Raw genomic sequence first — 19659 nt, forward strand, 5'->3', positions numbered from 1 at the left:
TTCGTGTGCTATTTTTAATTGCAACAATGCACACATATGTAAAGATAAAGAAGGAAGGAATGTTACATTTCACTGATTAGTTAATCTTTAATTTCTACAATATTTTTGGCCCGTATTATGTTACAGAAGACAAACTATTGTACTTATACGGCTGTTTGTGCTTCAGGTTTCCTCTGAGTAAAGATTCCCTTAACCGAAAATGGATAGGTGCAATCAGCAGAGAGAATTTCTACCCTACAATGAATCATTCAGTGTTTCAACTCATTTCGAAGATAGTTGTTACCTCTCAAACTACGTTATTACCGTATACATTGTTATTGTCCTTCATCCACTCCATATCCTTCCCTTTCTTCAAACAGCTGTTGCTTCAGTGCATACATGAGTAATAAAATTATTCGCCGAATTCGAAGATACAGAATTAATAATAATAATAATAATAATAATAATAATAATAATAATAATAATAATAATAATAATCTCTTCTTCTTCCTATCAAGGATGGGTAAATCCCGTTCCGAGACTAACGGAATTGCGAAGTCCATCTTGTTTGTGGCCGACCAATATCTCGTCTGCCTTGGGGTTGATAAAACATGCTTGCATTGGGAAACGATCAGGGGGCATCCGTTGTACATGCATGTACCATTGTTGTTGATAGGTATGAATTTCTTCGACCATATTTGTTGTTTCAGTTGTTTCCGTATGTCTCCGCTTCTCATTCCATCCCTTAATGTGACTCCCAGGGTGTGTCTTAGGGACCTCATTTCTGATGCTTCTATTCTTTTTCGATCTTGTTGTCTTAGCACCCATGTTTCACTTCCATAGCGAAGGGCCGGTTTTGATATAATGTTATGCACCCTGATTTTTAGATCTTGTTTCATATTCTTTCCGAAATACCTGTTTATACATCCATTTAATTTATTGTATTTCTGGACATTTTCTTCTAGATCAGCATTAAATGTAAATGCTGAAATAGTACAGCCAAGATACTTAAATGCATGAACCTGTTCTATTATTTCTAAGTCTATCATTATTTTAACTCTTCGTTGATTCTTTCCTTGCATGGCCATTGATTTTGTCTTTCTAGTAGAAATTTTCATATTATACATCTCTAATATTCTGTTTAAAGTAGTAACATTTGTCTGTAGGCTGTCTTCAGAGTTTGCTATTAGAACCTGGTCACCTGCAAACAAGACTGTAGCTATGTAATTATTATTGCCCAAATATATGCCATTCGGACTCGTCATTTGCCAGTCTTGTAGTATTTTATTGATGTATAAATCAAACAGCAAGGGTGATAACCCACATCCCTGTCTTAGGCCTTGATTTACCACGAGGGGCTTTCCATTTTTATTAAACATAATGCTGGTTGAATCATATAGTGATTTAATAGCATTTATCAAGTTGGGGGGTAAGTTATATTCATCCAAAATGCTCCATAATTTTTGTCGTAGGACTCTGTTATACGCCTTCTCGTAATCTAAGAACAATAAATAAGTTGGCAAGTTAAATTCTTTACGCTTTTCTACAATCTGTTTTATTGTAAAGACTGCATCAATGCAAGACCTTCCTTTTCTAAATCCACACTGGGGTTCTTGCAATATTGGTTCGACTAAAGGTTGCAATTTATTTTTAAGTATTATTGCATAGATTTTGTAAGCAGAGCTCATTAAGGCTATACCTCTATAATTTTCGCATTTATTTCTCTCATTTTTCTTGTGGATATTAATAATTTTTGACACTTTCCAATCTTCTGGGATACGTCCCATGCTCCATATATCATTTAAGAGTTGTATAAGTCTGTTTTTGAGTTTTGTGCTTCCATATTTAAACAATTCTACATTCAATCCATCTATTCCTGGAGCCTTTCTGTTCCTTAGCGTTGTCAATGCATTTTCTAATTCCATCTTAGTAATTGCATTCCACTGGTTTGTATCTGCGTTATAGGGGTCTCTCTGATTATCTAGCAATGTTTTATAGTATTCCTCGGTTGGGATGGTTTCAATCTTTGCCTTATCCCTCTCTTCTGATCTTAAGTTCTTAAAGATTTCAAATCCAAATCTTTGCGGTCCGGTAATGTCATGTTCCAACCTCTTAATGAATTCTTCCCAGATCTTCCTATTTGATTCCCTTGAGAGTTTACGCATAATAGCTCGCTTTCTTTTGTATTCAATATAGTCCTCATTTCTCTTGTTGCTAATATGTTTTCTTTTTATCCTCAATAGCCTCTTTGAGTTCTTCATTCCAAATCTTCAGTCTACAGCTCTTTCTTTTCCTTTGAGACCCTAAAACTTCTGTTGCAGTCTTATTGATAGCTATTTTAATACGCAGCCAGTCTATATTAATATCTCCAGTCCTACCTTTTAAATGGGTGTCTAATCTCTTTTTATATAGATCTTTGATGCTTGGTTGTTCTAACAATTGTATTTCAAATCTTTCTTCGTCAGTTTCTATTGCCTTTCTTTTCTTTATGAATTTCTTCGGTAATCTTATTTTGCGACATACTAAATAATGGTCTGTGACAGCTTCTGCTCCCCTATATGCTCTAGTGTCAAGGACATGTGGCCAGATCTTATCATTTGCGATGATGTAGTCGATTATGGACTTTTTACCTCTTTCTGCCCAAGTGTATTTGTGTATTTCTTTACGTCGAAAAAAGGTATTAGTGATTCTTAGATTGTTGTAGGAGCAAAAATCTCTTAGACATTTTCCATTAACGTTCATAGTGGTTTCTCCATGTGGACCCACTAGCATTGATATGGTCTTATTGCCTATCCTTGCATTTAAATCTCCTCCTATAATTACGTAGTCATTTTTATTTGCTTTATTTACACATTCTTGCAGATTTGCGTAAAATATTTCTGTTTCTTGGAATTGCCCTTCATTTGGGAGCATATGCTCCAATTACATAATAATGAGATCGACCAGATTTAAACTTCAGAGTAATAATATGTTCATTATACCATGAATACCCTATAATTCTTTTCTTTAGTTCTTTTCTTATTAATATTCCAACTCCAGTCGAAGCTCTTCTGTTTTGTTCTACTCCAGAGTATATGAACAAGTAATCATCAATAATGTCAGATCCTTTAGTTTTCTTTTTTGTTTCAGTTACTATTAAAACATCTATTTTCCTCTTTTTTATTTCTAATATTATTTCTGACATCTTCGGAGTTATTCCCCTTATGTTCCAAGCGGCAATTGTCAAATGTTCCATTAGAGTTGTCCGTTGTCGATTAGCATTATCAAAATCCATATTATCCGTCCGGCTATATCCATTAGTCTGTTGAGTAATAAAGTATACCCTTTTAAGCAGTACCAATGCTTAGCAGGGTTGGCCTATGGTGGGGCTGCCACCTCAGATCTGGCAGGCCCAACTCCCTGGTGTATTACCCCACCAGGAAGGGTGCCCCAAAGAGGTCTTTGCCCTTGTTACCCCGGGCATGGATCTTCGTATGTCCCTGAAGATTGGGTGCCTCTTCCGCTTGCCCAGCCATCTGGTAAGCTTGTTCCTTCATGCCTAAACAATCGTTGAGATCTTCACCCTCAACCCTGGGCAGGGGTTCTCGTTATACCCCGAGAAGCTGGGTCCTTAACAGCACAGTCACTAAATAAATTAGTGTTCACCCCCGCGACGAGAACGCGTCTGTTAAGAATTACCCAACTGTATACAGTTACAGACGGAGCACCCTGTGTACGTTGGGCTGGGTTAATAGCCTTGTCTGAAGCCAAGGCTAAAGGCATAATAATAATAATAATAATAATAATAATAATAATAATAATAATAATAATAATAATAATAATAATAATAATCCGTGGCGCTACAGTCATTGAAGGCCCCAGACCGACCAGCCGGCTGCTGGCCTCACGCCCACATGCCGAAGCAGAGGTGGACGATCATCCAACCAGAATAGAGGTATCGTGTGGTTAGCACGATGATCCCCCCAGCCTTTACAGCTGGCTTTTGCAACCGGATTTTGCTACCTATCGTAGCTCCCCAAGTGCATCACGATTCTGGATGGGCACCGGTCCCATACACTGGCCGAAATTTCATGACAAAATTTCTTCCCCATGAGGACTCGAACCAGCGCGCATTCCGTAATGCGAGTCCTAGGCAGTATGCCTTAGACCACCACGCCACGGCGCGGGACGGTAGAAATAGATCCTGTTTAAAAAATATATATAAACAAATTTCAGAGCCTAAAAGTTGAAACATGTTCATTAATACTGCATGTACTAACCACTCATTAAGTAATGGCATAACACATTTCAAATTCATCTCCCAGAACAAGTATTAGGCCACATAGCCTGTTAGAGGAAGGAATTTTCACACCATCGTTCCTTTGGACAACTCAACAGAAACTGTATGAACTACAAAAAGTTAATTTTTTAATATCCCTGATTGAAAGTAACTCTTGTCTTAGTTACGGATTAATGAAACAGTTTTTTATACTACTGCTACTGCTCCCGTTATACTTGCTACTAATACTACTACTACTACTACTACTACTACTACTACTACTACTACTACTAATAATAATAATAATAATAATAATAATAATAATAAATAATAATAATGCTTTTTGATTTTATAGAACAGTTTAACCTACAGATTAAATTAAAAAGTAGACATTATTAACCTTGGTTATGAATATTCACATTCGGAGTTCCTATGAAAATGATGCAAGTCTGACAGCCTGGTTGAATCCTTATAAAGCGGATCGAGATTGATAAAAATCCCGATTTGAGGGATAATAGCCTAGAACGCAATTAAAAGAAGGTAGTCTGCATTTCCTATATCCGATATTTTTATTTATATATTGACTCAGATGGTTACATTGTAAACATAGAGGTAACCTGCGAAAATTTAGTAAGTCTGTGAGGTAATCCAGCTGATTGCCGTAAGGTAACTCTACTCGCAAGATAATAGTTCCCCTAGTTCTACCACATTGTTGATTAATCCGTTTCGGTGCCTAGTTGCTGTTCTGGCAAGTAATCAACATTGTGTATTTTAGGTGCGTTGAGAGCCCAAAAAAAAAAAGAGCGTTTTGATATTGTATTTTACACTAATAACAGATACATACAATTTTGTAGTGCAGTGAACTATGTTTAAACATGGACTCATCGTCGATGTACTGTTGCAGTACCGGTTCCGTAAAAGAAAAGTTGCAAATTTAATTTAGTAGCGAATGGTTAAAACATATTCATGGTTAATAAAAGAAAAAAACGATTAGCCCGTAGTATTCACTGTAGCCTACTGTGTGTCTTTCGTATTTTAGTGTTTCTCAGGGAGGCGAATATTACATTAAAAGCACGCAAATACTACTTTGCAGAAAACAATTATAAATGTCTTTGATAAAGTGATGATAAATATAATGTCTTAAGTTAGCTTCTGATATTCCGATTTCCCTCGCAGGAAACCTAGCAACTCTGGTGACAGGAGACACACGTAATTAAAGATATATCGCAAAGGAAGTATTGTTCCTTTAAACAAAAACATTTAGCTTTCGGATACGCAATACAACACGTATTCAAATAGCGGTTTCGAAATCCCGCGCGTTTTCTAACAAACAAATGGCGGCTTTCTGCCGCTTCAATTTGGGAACATGTTTCTCAGTTGTCCGCTACAGCGTGGTAGGGGCTCGGCCGTGCGCCCGCCTCCTGGAGTATACGAAGCAGGAGGAAGGAGAGTGCAGACTCTTATCCGGCTGAAAGGCAGTGAATGGACTAGGCCTGCAGCACGTTCTTCCCTGTACATCAAATCTAAAATCTCCTGCAGCACTTGGAGCACTCACATTGTCACATTGGTCCATTAATAGCTTTAAACTACAATCAATCCTGGTTCACATAGTATGCATAACTCATTTTTTTTTAAGTGGACAAAGCACGTTCTTTTCCTGTGCTCTTCAAATGTTAAATGAACAATTCCTTTATTAAAAAAAATTAACATGTTTTCCATTTTTTAAACATAATTTTATTTATAATAACCAGCATAACTATAACATTTGTTAGTAATATTTTAACTACTCAACAGCTGTTGGTAATGATTTTACATATGTCAGGCAATTTTTGATTGGCTGAAATTATATATTAAATTCTTTATTGAAGAGAAGTCATGCAACAGGTATAAAATAACAATCTGTTACAGTAGGTCATGATCCATAAACAAAAAATAGACAAATATGAAGTTTGTGCTGAAAGTTATCACAAACGCTGAATAATAATAAATTATAAAGTAAGGTTACAGTTATAAATGTAAAATATGTATTTCTGTTTCGAAAAATCTCAGCATTGTGACTGCCAGGTGACAATAGAGGGATATGGGTGGAGTAACTATACCAAATACTCCAGGAAAATTCCGTACGGTCTCACATAATACCCTCCGATCACTCTTCCTACTTCAGGTCCATGTGAAAATTGTAAGTAATGTCGTCTCAAAGAAGCCGTTATTGCTGAAACATTTTTGGTGTATTTAATCACTGCAAACACTGTTGACACCGGCTACATTTCGCATACTTCAGAATACCGCGTAAGTCCTTATGTACAAAGACTGTCGAAATTAATATAATTAAAACACCTGTTTTTATAATGGCACAAGGGTAGACTAAATAAGAAGTACATAAAAAGATCGGAGTTGCTCGATTCCCTCCCGAAAAGAGGTAAAGGTCTATTCCCTCCCATCTGAAATCAACTTCACGGAGGTTATGAGTCAATTCCCTCCCTCCCATCTGAAATGGAAACAACTTCCCGTCCCACTTACAGACTGCGAACTATCACAAGTTCAAATTAATACCACTTACAAGTACTTATACTAACTTGCACTTATGGTGTGGTTAAAATTATGTTTCCATTGTTTGTAAAATTAATAAAAGAAATAGCAATCATTTCCCACACGTTAACTTGTTGATATTAATAAGGTAAGATAAAATGGAAAATATATTTATGTATTTGGATATCCATGTAGCTTCAAAGGACTTCATTTGGAATATTGCGACAGGTGACTGTAGACATATCCCAGAATAGACAGTTCACCTTTATCACAACTATTGATGATATACTGAAGTGTGTTGATCTTATTAATATTAGGAAGCTTAACCTTTGCAGGCTGTTTCATAGCAGAATTTATTTTTATCTTTGTGTCTATTTGCATCTTCTTTAAAACTTCAATGAAAGTACAAATGTCTGAATGGGCTACATAAAAACATGAATTGAACTTGGCGTGAAAGCTTTCACAGGTATTAGTAGTAAGTTCCGTTGAAGCATTTTTTCCCCCATTTAACTGGTGAATATGTTGATTATTAAGATATATATTTGTCACATAAGTAACAATAAAATATAAGTAGGGTCATTCCATACAAAATTTTAAAATTTGTAACGTCAAGTTCTGGATTTTTTCAATATTCTAGTCAAAGAATGTCATAATAATAAATAGTTAAATGGCCTAATATGAACTTCATCTCACCAATGGTTGAAAAGTAATGAAGGGTGAAATATTCGGGGAGTTGATATGTAGACTATACTTACTTACTTACAAATGGCTTTTAAGGAACCCGAAGGTTCATTGCCGCCCTCACATAAGCCCGCCAGCGGTCCCTATCCTGTGCATGATTAATCCAGTCTCTGTCATCATACCTCACCTCCCCCAAATCCATTTTAATATTATCCTCCCATCTACGTCTCGGCCTCCCTAAAGGTCTTTTTCCCTCCGGTCTCCCAACTAACACTCTATATGCATTTCCGGATTGGCCCATACGTGCTACATGCCCTGCCCATCTCAAACGTCTGGATTTAATGTTCCTAATTATGTCAGGTGAAGAATACAATGCGTGTAGTTCTGTGTTGTGTAACTTTCTCCATTCTCCTGTAACTTCATCCCGCTTAGCCCCAAATATTTTCCTAAGAACCTTATTCTCAAACACCCTTAACCTATGTTCCTCTCTCAGAGTGAGAGTCCAAGCTTCACAACCATACAGAACAACCGGTAATATAACTGTTTTATAAATTCTAACTTTCAGATTTTTGGACAGCAGACTGGATGATAAGAGCTTCTCAACCGAATAATAACACGCATTTCCCATATATATTCTGCGTTTAATTTCCTCCCGAGTGTCATTTATATTTGTTACTGTTGCTCCAAGATATTTGAATTTTTCCACCTCTTCGAAGGATAAATCTCCAATTTTTATATTTCCATTTCGTACAATATTCTGGTCACGAGACATAATCATATACTTCGTCTTTTCGGGATTTACTTCCAAACCGATCGCTTTACTTGCTTCAAGTAAAATTTCCGTGTTTTCCCTAATCGTTTGTGGATTTTCTCCTAACATATTCACGTCATCCGCATAGATAGGAAGCTGATGTAACCCGTTCAATTCCAAACCCTGCCTGTTATCCTGAACTTTCCTAATGGCATATTCTAGAGCGAAGTTAAAAAGTAAAGGTGATAGTGCATCTCCCTGCTTTAGCCCGCAGTGAATTGGAAAAGCATCATAGAAACTGACCTATACGGACTCTGCTGTATGATTCACTGAGACACATTTTAATTAATCGAACTAGTTTCTTGGGAATACCAAATTCAATAAGAATATCATATAATACTTCCCTCTGATATGTAGACTATTGTTAAAAATATCATTAAAATGACATGCTTCATTGTATCAACGTAAAAATTGTGCCAATACAACGACGACTGTATATATTTAAACTTACTTCTGAGTTATTATGGATTTTTACTTCGAGCAATGCAGCAATGCGGAAACGCTTCTCTCAGTGACCAGCAGCAGTGATGGCGCATGGCGCAGCGACATAGATCACCCTTTACACGGCGAGTTGTTTTAATTTGTAACTTCCTTATTTTTCAAGATCCCATTATGAAAATTTGACAGCCTAATGAAAATGCTCAGTAAATTGTACTTTATTTTTTTTATGTGAATTGAAATATTCGATTTCATGTAATGGCGTTTTTTAAATATATTTTTGAATTTCTTTAAACACAATTTTCAGAGCTGCACTGAATTATAGTATCTTAATAACCTATTTTGTAAGCTATCTAACGATATCTTAAAAAAAAAATTAGTAATTATTCTTATGGCCAGAATACAAATTTGAAATAAAAATATTTTAACTGCCTATTACATTTTTTTAACGGTAGCTGTCGCAAACATAATTTTGTACATGATTAATATGATTGTACAATTTTTAACAAATTTGGAGATATGAACGTTTTTCGTCATACTGTTTTGCATGGAATTACCCTGTAGTTTCTCACAGTGCGTTCACGAAATAATATTACTCTGTGTACACAATGAGGAGGGAAGATGGCTACTTGTATTTCTAAATATAAAATAACAGCTGAAATAGGCTGAGTTGTCTGATTCTATTTGTAGGATATTTAAGTCTGGGTTCAATTTACTGCAAAATTTTGAGACATATATTTTTGAAATTTTATTTTATTAATTCGTTTTAGAATTGTTTTTAGTGATTGATTAAATATTTTTCTTTTACTTTTTTCTGGTTTGACACAAATTGAATATCAAACATAGTATAGCATTCATCTTTCCTGGTTACCATGTACGTTCAGGTCCCAAATTTCCTAAATGCTCAATATAATAATAAGTCAGCATCAAAATTAGCAGTCAATGTTATAATCAATTGAGTATTAAACATCATTATCCCTACATTAACACTGATCTATTAACCAGTCCAAAGTATTCTTTAAATGTTATATTACGAGTCATATGCGAAACATTCCCGAAAGGGAGACATAAAATATTAATTTCACAATTTCTGGTTGTACAGCTGTAATATCATCTGCCGTATTTAACTAACTGCTAAATGAGTTAACTTCTTGAAATCCTATATTTGAAGTTAAGGAATAGTTAATAATCTGTTAAGTCAAACTAGCGTTGATGAGATAAAAAACATTTAAGAAACTGTTTAAAGTTTAACAGTCATTAAATGTTCTAACAATACTTGGAGAAACAGGCAACTAGATTACCTTTATCAAAATTGTTGTGGTTTGAACATGTTATAGATCTGAAAATATTAATTTCCTTTCGGCCAGATATTTACCAGGAGGGTCCACTTCAGTAGCGGATTGCCATTTAGAGCAATTGGACAGATGTTGAAAGGCATCCAACAAGGAAAACTCAGTGCGCAGAAACCAGCGGGCGTGACTGTATGACGTATGCTCCCGTTCCTAGCATGCTCTCACGTGTACTGCAGGGGGGTAAGAGGGGTATAGCATGCGCGACGCTGAGTTTGGCTTGTATAACTTTCGATTGAGACATCGCAGGATGTAGGCTATAGTATTCATAACATTTTCCGCCACAGTTTGAATTAAATAGATACTTATTTCTACTTGTAACATTTTCTAGCGGAAGCAATTTACGGTAATAATGTATATTTAAAACTTTTTTCCCACTGAATTTCGTGTTTGACTGGCATTGTCCCAGTTCCAGTACTAGTACGTACGAAACCTCCAACTAAACCTAGACAGATAGAGCCAGTGTTGCCAACTGAACCTAGACAGATAGAGCCAGTGTTGCCAACTTGGGTTTCCAGGGAGAGGTTTAGGGAAATACGTTAGAGGGATTTTCAGGGGAAAGATAAATTTTAGAGTGGTTTTGGGGGTGTTTTTTAAACTACGTCATTCCGCTTCAATTTTAAAATTAATTATAGTGAAACTACTGTGTTGTGTAATTGAACAAAGAATATCATGACCATAAATCCTCTCGTCGGTCGTTCCCGCATCTTACAAGCATGTTTTCTCACTTGCTGTCTTTATTACTCGTATTATATTAATATGACGCTCTCTACCAATCGTCGTCGCTCTGCATTTGTGTTCTCCTAGCCTTGCTTAAGTCATGGCCTACACAACAAAAGTGTCTGCAGTAAAATGCAGTTAAACAATCTCCCCAATATAAATTTATGCTTTTGATACAACTGATTTTCATTTCTTTTATATTCTACATCTATGTTTTTGCACTAAAACCAGACGTAAGTGCAAGTTTGAACCAATAAATTATTGAGATTTGAGATAAATTAATTAGTTTAGGAAATTGTATATTTACTCGTATTATGTATAACTACTTTTGTATATAGATATATTTTTTTAAATTATTAATTTTGTACTTTTGTGAACTAATGTCAATAAATCTATCACATATTAAGCATACAGAGAAATAATTTATTACAGTTGTATGAACACTTTTTGATATTAAAATTAAAATTAATATAATCAGTTAAAAACCAAACATGTTTCGGAGGAATGCTCCTCCATCTTCAGTGGCAATACTTGCATTGTTGTACCGATGCGTCAGGAGCCAACGAGTTCGTAATGCGAGGACGAATTATGAAGAATTCAAAGAAATTAAATCATTAATTTAAAATTATGTAAGTTTTATATTACTAATTTTACGCCTATAAATTTATTTATAAATAAATTACAAGGAATAAATATCTTATTTCAATAATTAAAAGTGCTTGCACATAGGAAATGAAATATTTCTTTTTTGTACTACCACGTAGGCTATATATCAACTCAATAAAATAAGTTTGATACAAAATATTAACCTAGGCCTACCTTTCAACATGGCGTTTGTCTTCCAGAGCTTTGAATATTTTTGAAGATAGCTTCCTTCTTTCCTTGAATGCCTTTGAACACAACTAATGTGCAACTAATGCAAACGCGAACAATTAAAAATCAAATTTTCATGAAATCGTCTTCCAGTGCAAGGACATAGGGAATTGAACTGTGAGTATTCTATTCTATTCCATGTCAGCGTGCATGGCGTGTGAATATTTATATTGAATTGTGTATGTACAGTTACATTCGCTAATTTTTATATTGCGTTTTTCCAAGTACAAATTAAAAAGTTTAAAGGAATTCTCTGAATTTTAGGGGTATTTTTAATATGATGTAGGGGGATTTCTTGTTCCTTAGTTGACAACTCTGGACAGCTGACGGATAGTTCCCTGGCCTGTTCCTGCCGCCATCAGTTAACCTGTATCTCCCCGCCGGGAACTGAACTTCGCAGTTCAGTGATTACCAATAAAATTCCCGTTGTAGGCCTACATCGCAGGGCATCTTTTTTATGGTAAAATATTAATTAAAGCAAGAATTAGAAGAGAAAACTACATGTAATCAAAGTAAATCCGTGGCGCTACAGCCCATGAAGGGCCAAGACCGACCAGCCGGCTGCTGGCCTCACTTCCACATTCCGAAGCAGAGGTGGACGATCATCAAATCAGTATGGAGGTATCGTGTGGTTAGCACGATGATCTCCCCGGCCGTGAAAGCTGGTTTGCGAAACCGAATTTTCGCTACCTTTCGTAGCTCCCCAAGTGCATCACGATGGTGGGTGTGCACCGGTCCCATACACTGACCGAAATTTCGCGCATTCCGTAACGCGAGTCCTGAGCAGGATGCCTTAGACCACAACGTCACGTCTCCTATATACTTTGTTACAATTCTTGTTCTTAAGACAATATCAGACAGAACTGCATGTACCTTAAGTTTCCCTTTCGGTGTTGGACCCGGACTCATTTCACCGGCATTATCACCTTCACCTCATTCAGACGCTAAATAACCTTAGATGTTGATAAAGCGTCGTAAAATAACCTACTGAAATAAAAAAAATAAGTTTCCCTATAGGCATCATTATCAGTAAGTTCGGAACATCTGGCTATCAACGTTACATATTATATTATATAACCTCCTTCAATAAAAGTGTTAACTGAAAATTTGCTCTTTAACAGTAACGGGGAAATTACACAACTTAAAAAAGCCCTGAAAATTTACTTACGCTTTGAGCCTAACTTCATTACGGAATAATTTATAGTATTAAATCCAAAATGTGACAGTTAAAATGTACATTTATGACCAGTCTTAATTAAAGAAGAATGCCATAACAAAAAACAATAATAAGCAGAGAAGGAGATTATTTTTAATCTGAACAATTAAAAAACACGTTTGTTTTTCTTATGACTATCAAGAACGCAAAAAGATGCACATCCCCACAGGAAAAAAAATACCATTTTAAAAATTGTCGTTCATTCAGCACAAGAATGACCATCTAACGAACTCGGAAATGACACTTTTCCAGTCGGGAGTGCAAATCATGCCAAACAGAAAAGTGACACAATAATGTTCTCTATCGGTAAATATTGGAAGTAGAAATGAGTCGTTTTCTCTAGCTGTGTGTCACAATTTTCTGCATCCTTCAACAATGTTAACTCAAAATTGCTATCTTTTTAGTTGTATCACTTTTTATGTCATGTGCGGTAATTGCTATATGTTTAAGATTGCATTTCTCATAGTGTTCAGCTCAAGGGCAGACCTTTCAGTATTCTCCAGTCTTCCCTATTTTTAGCCTTCCTCTTAGCCTGCACATAATTTATTATGATCCATGTATCTTAATGTTTTGTTTAAGATATACGTGCTTTGTAAATTCGTGAAGTATGTTCACTTTTCCACCTTCAAAACAATGTTATCATCATATTCAACATCGTCATCTACATCACCAACGTCATCATCACTGCCATCATCATCCACCATTCTGGAGAAATTGGTGTTAAATCTTTTGCATTACAATGTTTTCCCTTTTCAAAGCTGAAAGGTCAGACATGTGCGTGATTAATTTTTGTTGTTTCAAAAAAGATTGTTGCTTCTAAAACTCCTCCCACTCCCATTCTTTGAGTTTTTTCATAATAGAAACGTACCGTAATTGAGTTTACAAAGTCTGGCTTGTATACTGGTATATTATCTTTTCGTTAATTTGATTGGAATAAACTGCAATGAAAAATGTGCAGCACCATTTATACAGGAATATATATTAATGTATTTAAGAAAGAAGTATTTAATGAATTTAGTAATGTAAGTACGAGGGCTATTCGTAAAGTAAGTTCCGTTTATTTTTCACAAACCTGTGAATGACGTTACAGGATTGGGTTGCAGTACGTTTGAAAGTATACACTCTAATTTATTTTTCCACGAGCTTTGAAATTCCGAAGTCGTAGAATCCGGCCGCCTGCTACTGAAGCCAACCTACGACGCTGATTTTCAACTCTTCGTCATCGTCAAAGCGCTTCGAGCCAAGCCACGTCTTCATGTGCATGAAGAGATGGTAATCGCTAGGCGCAAAATCTGGGCTGCAGGGAGGATGATCCAATACTTTCCAGTTTGGTCGCAGTACGACGCGCTGTATGCGGCCGGGCGTTGTCATGCAGGAAAATCACCCCAGGGTTCTACATGTCACGACGTTTGTTTTGACTGGCCCTTTTCAAGTTTGTTAATGTGTCACAGTGACGCTCAACGTTAATTGTGGCATTCCTCTCCAAGAACTCCACTAGCAAAGTTCCTTTTGTATCCCAGAAGACAGTTGCCATGAGTTTCGTCGTGGAAAGTGTTTGGCAACACTTTGTGGGTTTTTTTTTCAGCAAGTGGGTATGGCCCCACTGCATTGATTGAAGCTTTCTTTCTGCATTCACATACCGCACCCAAGTCTCATCTCCTGTCACAATCTGATCGAGAAAAGCATCACATTTTGCGCCTAGCGATTACCATCTCTTCCTGCACATGAAGACGTGGCTTCGCTCGAAGTGCTTTGACGATGACGAAGAGTTGAAAACCAGCGTCGTAGGTTGGCTTCAGTCACAGGCGGACGAATTCTACGATTGCGGAATTTCAAAGCTCGTCAAGCGCTACGACAAGTGTCTCAATGTGACTGGAAACTATGTGGAAAAATAAATTAGAGTGTATACTTTCAAACGTATTGTAACCCAATTCTCTAACGTCATTCACAAGTTTGTAAAACATAAACGGAAGTTACTTTATGAATAGCCCTCGTATGTTACGTAGACAAATTGCACTATGCAACAAATTTCGGATTGCAACGGTTGAAAACGAACATGATAGGTTTGCATAATTTATATTGAACTGCTGAACAGGAAAATTAATATAAATATTACTAAACTGATGCAATTAAAAATCTCTTTTCCACATATATGATTTTATTTCAGCATGTTATGATAACAACAATAATAAGGAAATTTGCTGGGAAGCAGTCTTCACTGCTCGGCACTTGGATGAAGGGACCTCCACTGGAAGCAGGAGGGCATCTTGGGTCCTGCTTCCCATCTGTCCTGTACATACTGGCTAGTTATAATTTCTAGATTGTCTTTATCAGAATTTTTCTGTTTGGAACATGTTGGAGATTTGAAATTATTAATATCCTTTCTGCCAGCATTTTACCAGAATACGTCAATCGAGTGAAGGGCTGATACTGAGGAATGGAGTTATACTGAAAAGTTCACTACACCTTAATATATGCTATGAAGAATAGTAAAAAGCAGTGGAATATTTAGTACACTCATATCTTTCAAGCGTAAATTATGACATTTTTATTTTCTTTTTATAGGAAGCCAGTTCAAACAGATGCAATAGCAGCTTCAGCAGCTGGGAAGATGTAAGTAACACTTCAATGCACATAGCACAGTGGGCCAGAATTCAAATCTAGCGGGAAAAAATTAAATAAGTATGGAATATAATTTTAAATGATTCTGTTTTACTAAATAATGATTTCTAAGAGCTTATGGAATAATAATAATAATAATAATAATAATAATAATAATAATAATAATAATAATAATAATAATAATAATAATAATAATAAGCCCGTATGGAATTGTTATCCGTAGTAATGAGCTATGAGTGCGAGTTTGAATAACTATTTTCATGGAGCCTACTAGATACTTAAATATATTACTTGTTTTTTTCGTGAACTTATAGTTTCCAATATTCTCTAATAGTAGCAGTCATCGTCTGCATCATCGTCCTCCTTATCTTCCTTCCTCTTTCTCTTCCTCTTCCTCCTCCTCCTCCCCCTCCTCCTCCCCCTCCTCCTCCTCCTCTTCCTCCTCTTCCAGCTGCAGCTGCTCATCGTCCGCTTCATCGTCCTTCCCTCTTGTCACACGCACGTCTTCACGTGTATTGTAAGTATGGAGTTCATTCAACATTTGTTGCACTTCAGCGGGAAAGAAAGTATTCTTATTTTCTTAAAACGGATAAATACTTGATATGATAGGATCAGGAGTTGCAAGAAGATGATTTAAGATATCCTACATTGTTTGAATTCGAGAAAATTTTCTTGAATAATCTTCACAGTACTTTCTAATATTCTAATGTCTAGCTTCTTGGGCAAACCTATAGGTAACACTGCACATTGTATTTATGTTTGGTGACGTTATCTATTAAAATCTGTAATGCTTTCTCTGGTGTATATGGTCTTGGTAAAGTTGAAGATTTATTATGAGCTATCATATACTTTGACGCTCTTCTTGGAGTAATTTGTGGTGATTTGTTTTAGAACGTATGTTGCATCTCTTTTCCCTGAACCCCGCAAAGATAATTGAGTAGCTAGAACTAATTCACTTTAAGAACGCTGATCTTTCAGAGACCGTACCCTACATGTTTAATTCTTGTTTTCATGCCACTTTCTTCAAACAATTTTTCAGGTCTACCTGCTCCTGGAACGGATGGAATTAAATCCTTGGACATTTGACGAGTTTTTATTTATTGTAGAACTCTTTGGGGAAAATTGATATCCCTTTTTCTTTAATTGGGGACACATCAATTAAAGTGAAATTTTAATGGCAAGCAGGTAATTATCTCATGCCTCCATGTTAAATTCTGTACCAGTGCACTTTATTTGAACCAGGTTTGAAGCCGTTAGCCCTGTGAATTTACAGTGTATTTAACTTCCCTTTTAAAAGTTTCAGGTTTTACTAAAATATTGACAATAATTTATTAATGGAGAGAAGAAAGAGTCTGGAGTAATCGGCCAGGCATGTGGGAAAAGTAGAGGGAAGGGAGGAGGATGTCCGTGGTCCATTGATTTCACTAATCATTCCGAATCTTTACGCAAAAACCTGTCATTTTTCCTGGAGCAGTGTGTCAAGCGTTTTTCTAAATTACTTCTAAATGGGCGCACAACTTTTTCGACACACCGTATAATATCCTTGGAACAATGTTGTATTTCTAATTTTGTCACTACGAAATCAGTGAGAGTTTGAGCAGACCCTTTTTTAGTAGTCAACACGTCGTATAAGTCCAGCCGAGTCACAGTGGACTGGATATGGGGATCTACCTCTGAGATAAAAAAGGCAAATATAAGAAAAAGGCAAGCAAACGCAAGCAAATCTTAACTTTTGTAATAAACTGTAAGGATTGCTTTATAATCTGATGCAGATTTTAAGGTGATACCTCGTGCAACATTTTTTTATATCCCTAATTTAAAATGAAGTAAAGACATAATTCCGCAATATTTTAAAGCTATGTTTAACGCATCCCTGGTGATATTTCACGTATACAATTAAAGTATGAATAATGGAAATAGGAAATATGAACCTTCTGTTAACACTTCCATCACAGAAAGACACTTTTCTGCACATCAACAACACACAGATCACCCTCACATCACCCCCGCCATAAACCGTCTGGCGCTCGGGTTCTTAACACTTACCGACTTTTAGCAGCCAGCCCTGTTGGCATTTCGCTCGGTATAAATTGATGGCATACAGATTTATGAAGATCAGTTTTAGTACTTCGAGATTATATAGCGAGAAAACGTTATTTAAAACATTCAACAATGCAATATTTTCCTGCTAGATTTGAATTCTGACCCATTGTGATAGGTTAGAATGCAAGTTGCTTGCAGCAGGGATGGGGACTGGGAATTCACCTGCATCGTTTTGCCTCGTACAGATATGCGTGCGGAGCCCACCCGTATCGCAGCCACGTCCCGAGCCAAGGTCACACGGGGCAATGTTGCGCTACTAGGTTGCGCTGTGAACTTTCCAACCCGCGCTGGAGTCCGCAACACTACGGCCAAGAGGCCTATATATTATTAGTCCGCAACACTACGGCCAAGAGGCCTATATATTATTAGTCCGCAACACTACGGCCAAGAGGCCTATATATTATTAGTCCGCAACACTACGGCCAAGAGGCCTATATATTATTAGTCCGCAACACTACGGCCAAGAGGCCTATATATTATTAGTCCGCAACACTGCGGCCAAGAGGCCTATATATTATTAGTCCGCAACACTACGGCCAAGAGGCCTATATATTATTAGTCCGCAACACTACGGCCAAGAGGCCTATATATTATTAGTCCGCAACACTACGGCCAAGAGGCCTATATATTATTAGTCCGCAACACTACGGCCAAGAGGCCTATATATATTATTAGTCCGCAACACTACGGCCAAGAGGCCTATATATTATTAGTCCGCAACACTACGGCCAAGAGGCCTATATATATTATTAGTCCGCAACACTACAGCCAAGAGGCCTATATATTATTAGTCCGCAACACTACGGCCAAGAGGCCTATATATTATTAGTCCGCAACACTACGGCCAAGAGGCCTATATATATTATTAGTCCGCAACACTACGGCCCAGTTGCACCAACCCTTGTTAAATGTTAAAATGTCGTTAAGGCTGTTTAATGGGAGTGATGATTCATCAACTGTTGTTACTGCTAACATCTTGTTAAACCCGCTGTTAAATTAAAATAGCATACTCCGCAGTTAAATCCTTATTTAGTTATTCAGAATAGATATGTTCATAAGGGCTAAAATGATTCATCCGCAGTAAAGAGACGATATGTGTTTATTAACGTAAGCATTTCTGTGATTATTATTTCGTATTAATACTCAGATATAACTGCAGATTTTCAAAACGATAGTTCTTTATTTCACTGATTTAACAATTCACATATAATTATGACCAATGACGTGTGAAGATGTATTGGATATATATGATATGAAAATAATGTATTATAGTATTCAGCATCGCAATTATTTTCATTTTCTATTGGTTCTATTTGAACCTGGATAATTGAAAGAATCTTCGTACAAATATCAACTTTGAGAGAGAAAGTACCACCGTCAGTTTTCGAATGTTCCACTGTATCTTGTGCATGACCCGTCTTAGCATTTCTTTCAATATTTTCATAACATTGATTTGTTTCGTAGTTCGCGTTTTCACATCCAAATGGCGATTGAAAATATTGGGTTAAGGAGACCCACGCTTGTTCCTTTTCCCTAATGATCACTATGTTTGACTTCGATTACATTCATATAATTGCTAGATCTACTAAAATAATTATAAGCTTGTCCATGAAAACCTTCAGATCATGTGACACATTAATTATCAGTCTGTCCTTACCTCTAAGTTTATATTCAGGAAATTGACATACGAAGTCAAATCCGTTAAAATTGTTAGCATTCCTTACTTGACAATTCTGGTATTGGTTGAGTAGCCCAGTTGCAAAACCAGCTATCTATAAAAAAAATGAAAAATGAGATAGTGGTAACCATGGTTCCAGTTCGTCATTAGCTACGTCATAAGCCATACATTTGGTTCCAAATCCAACTCTAAACCCTATAATCTAGTAAATAAAATTGCATACAGTTGCAAAACCTGCTAAGTGTGGAGAGCTTAAGGATGCAATACCTTCTAACTGCACAATGCCATGTTTACTTTTGCAAAACCTGCTAAATGTTACTGAGACAATATGGCCATATAGAGTTACGGATGCAAAAGCCGCTGTTTCGAGCTCCATAACGATTACATTGAGCATACTAAAAT

General features: G+C 36.4%; 1 long non-coding RNA gene across 1 annotated transcript in view; it reads left to right on the forward strand.

The window, feature by feature from the left end:
• LOC138693743 (uncharacterized) overlaps positions 1-19659 on the forward strand; it is a 42265-nt gene that overhangs the window by 9641 nt on the left and 12965 nt on the right. The window contains exon 2 of the long non-coding RNA XR_011330431.1: positions 15420-15467. This is a non-coding gene — a long non-coding RNA (uncharacterized lncRNA). The remainder of the gene's footprint in view (positions 1-15419; positions 15468-19659) is intronic.

This window comes from Periplaneta americana, unplaced genomic scaffold, assembly GCF_040183065.1.
Source record: "Periplaneta americana isolate PAMFEO1 unplaced genomic scaffold, P.americana_PAMFEO1_priV1 scaffold_20, whole genome shotgun sequence".
Classification (NCBI taxonomy): domain Eukaryota; kingdom Metazoa; phylum Arthropoda; class Insecta; order Blattodea; family Blattidae; genus Periplaneta; species Periplaneta americana.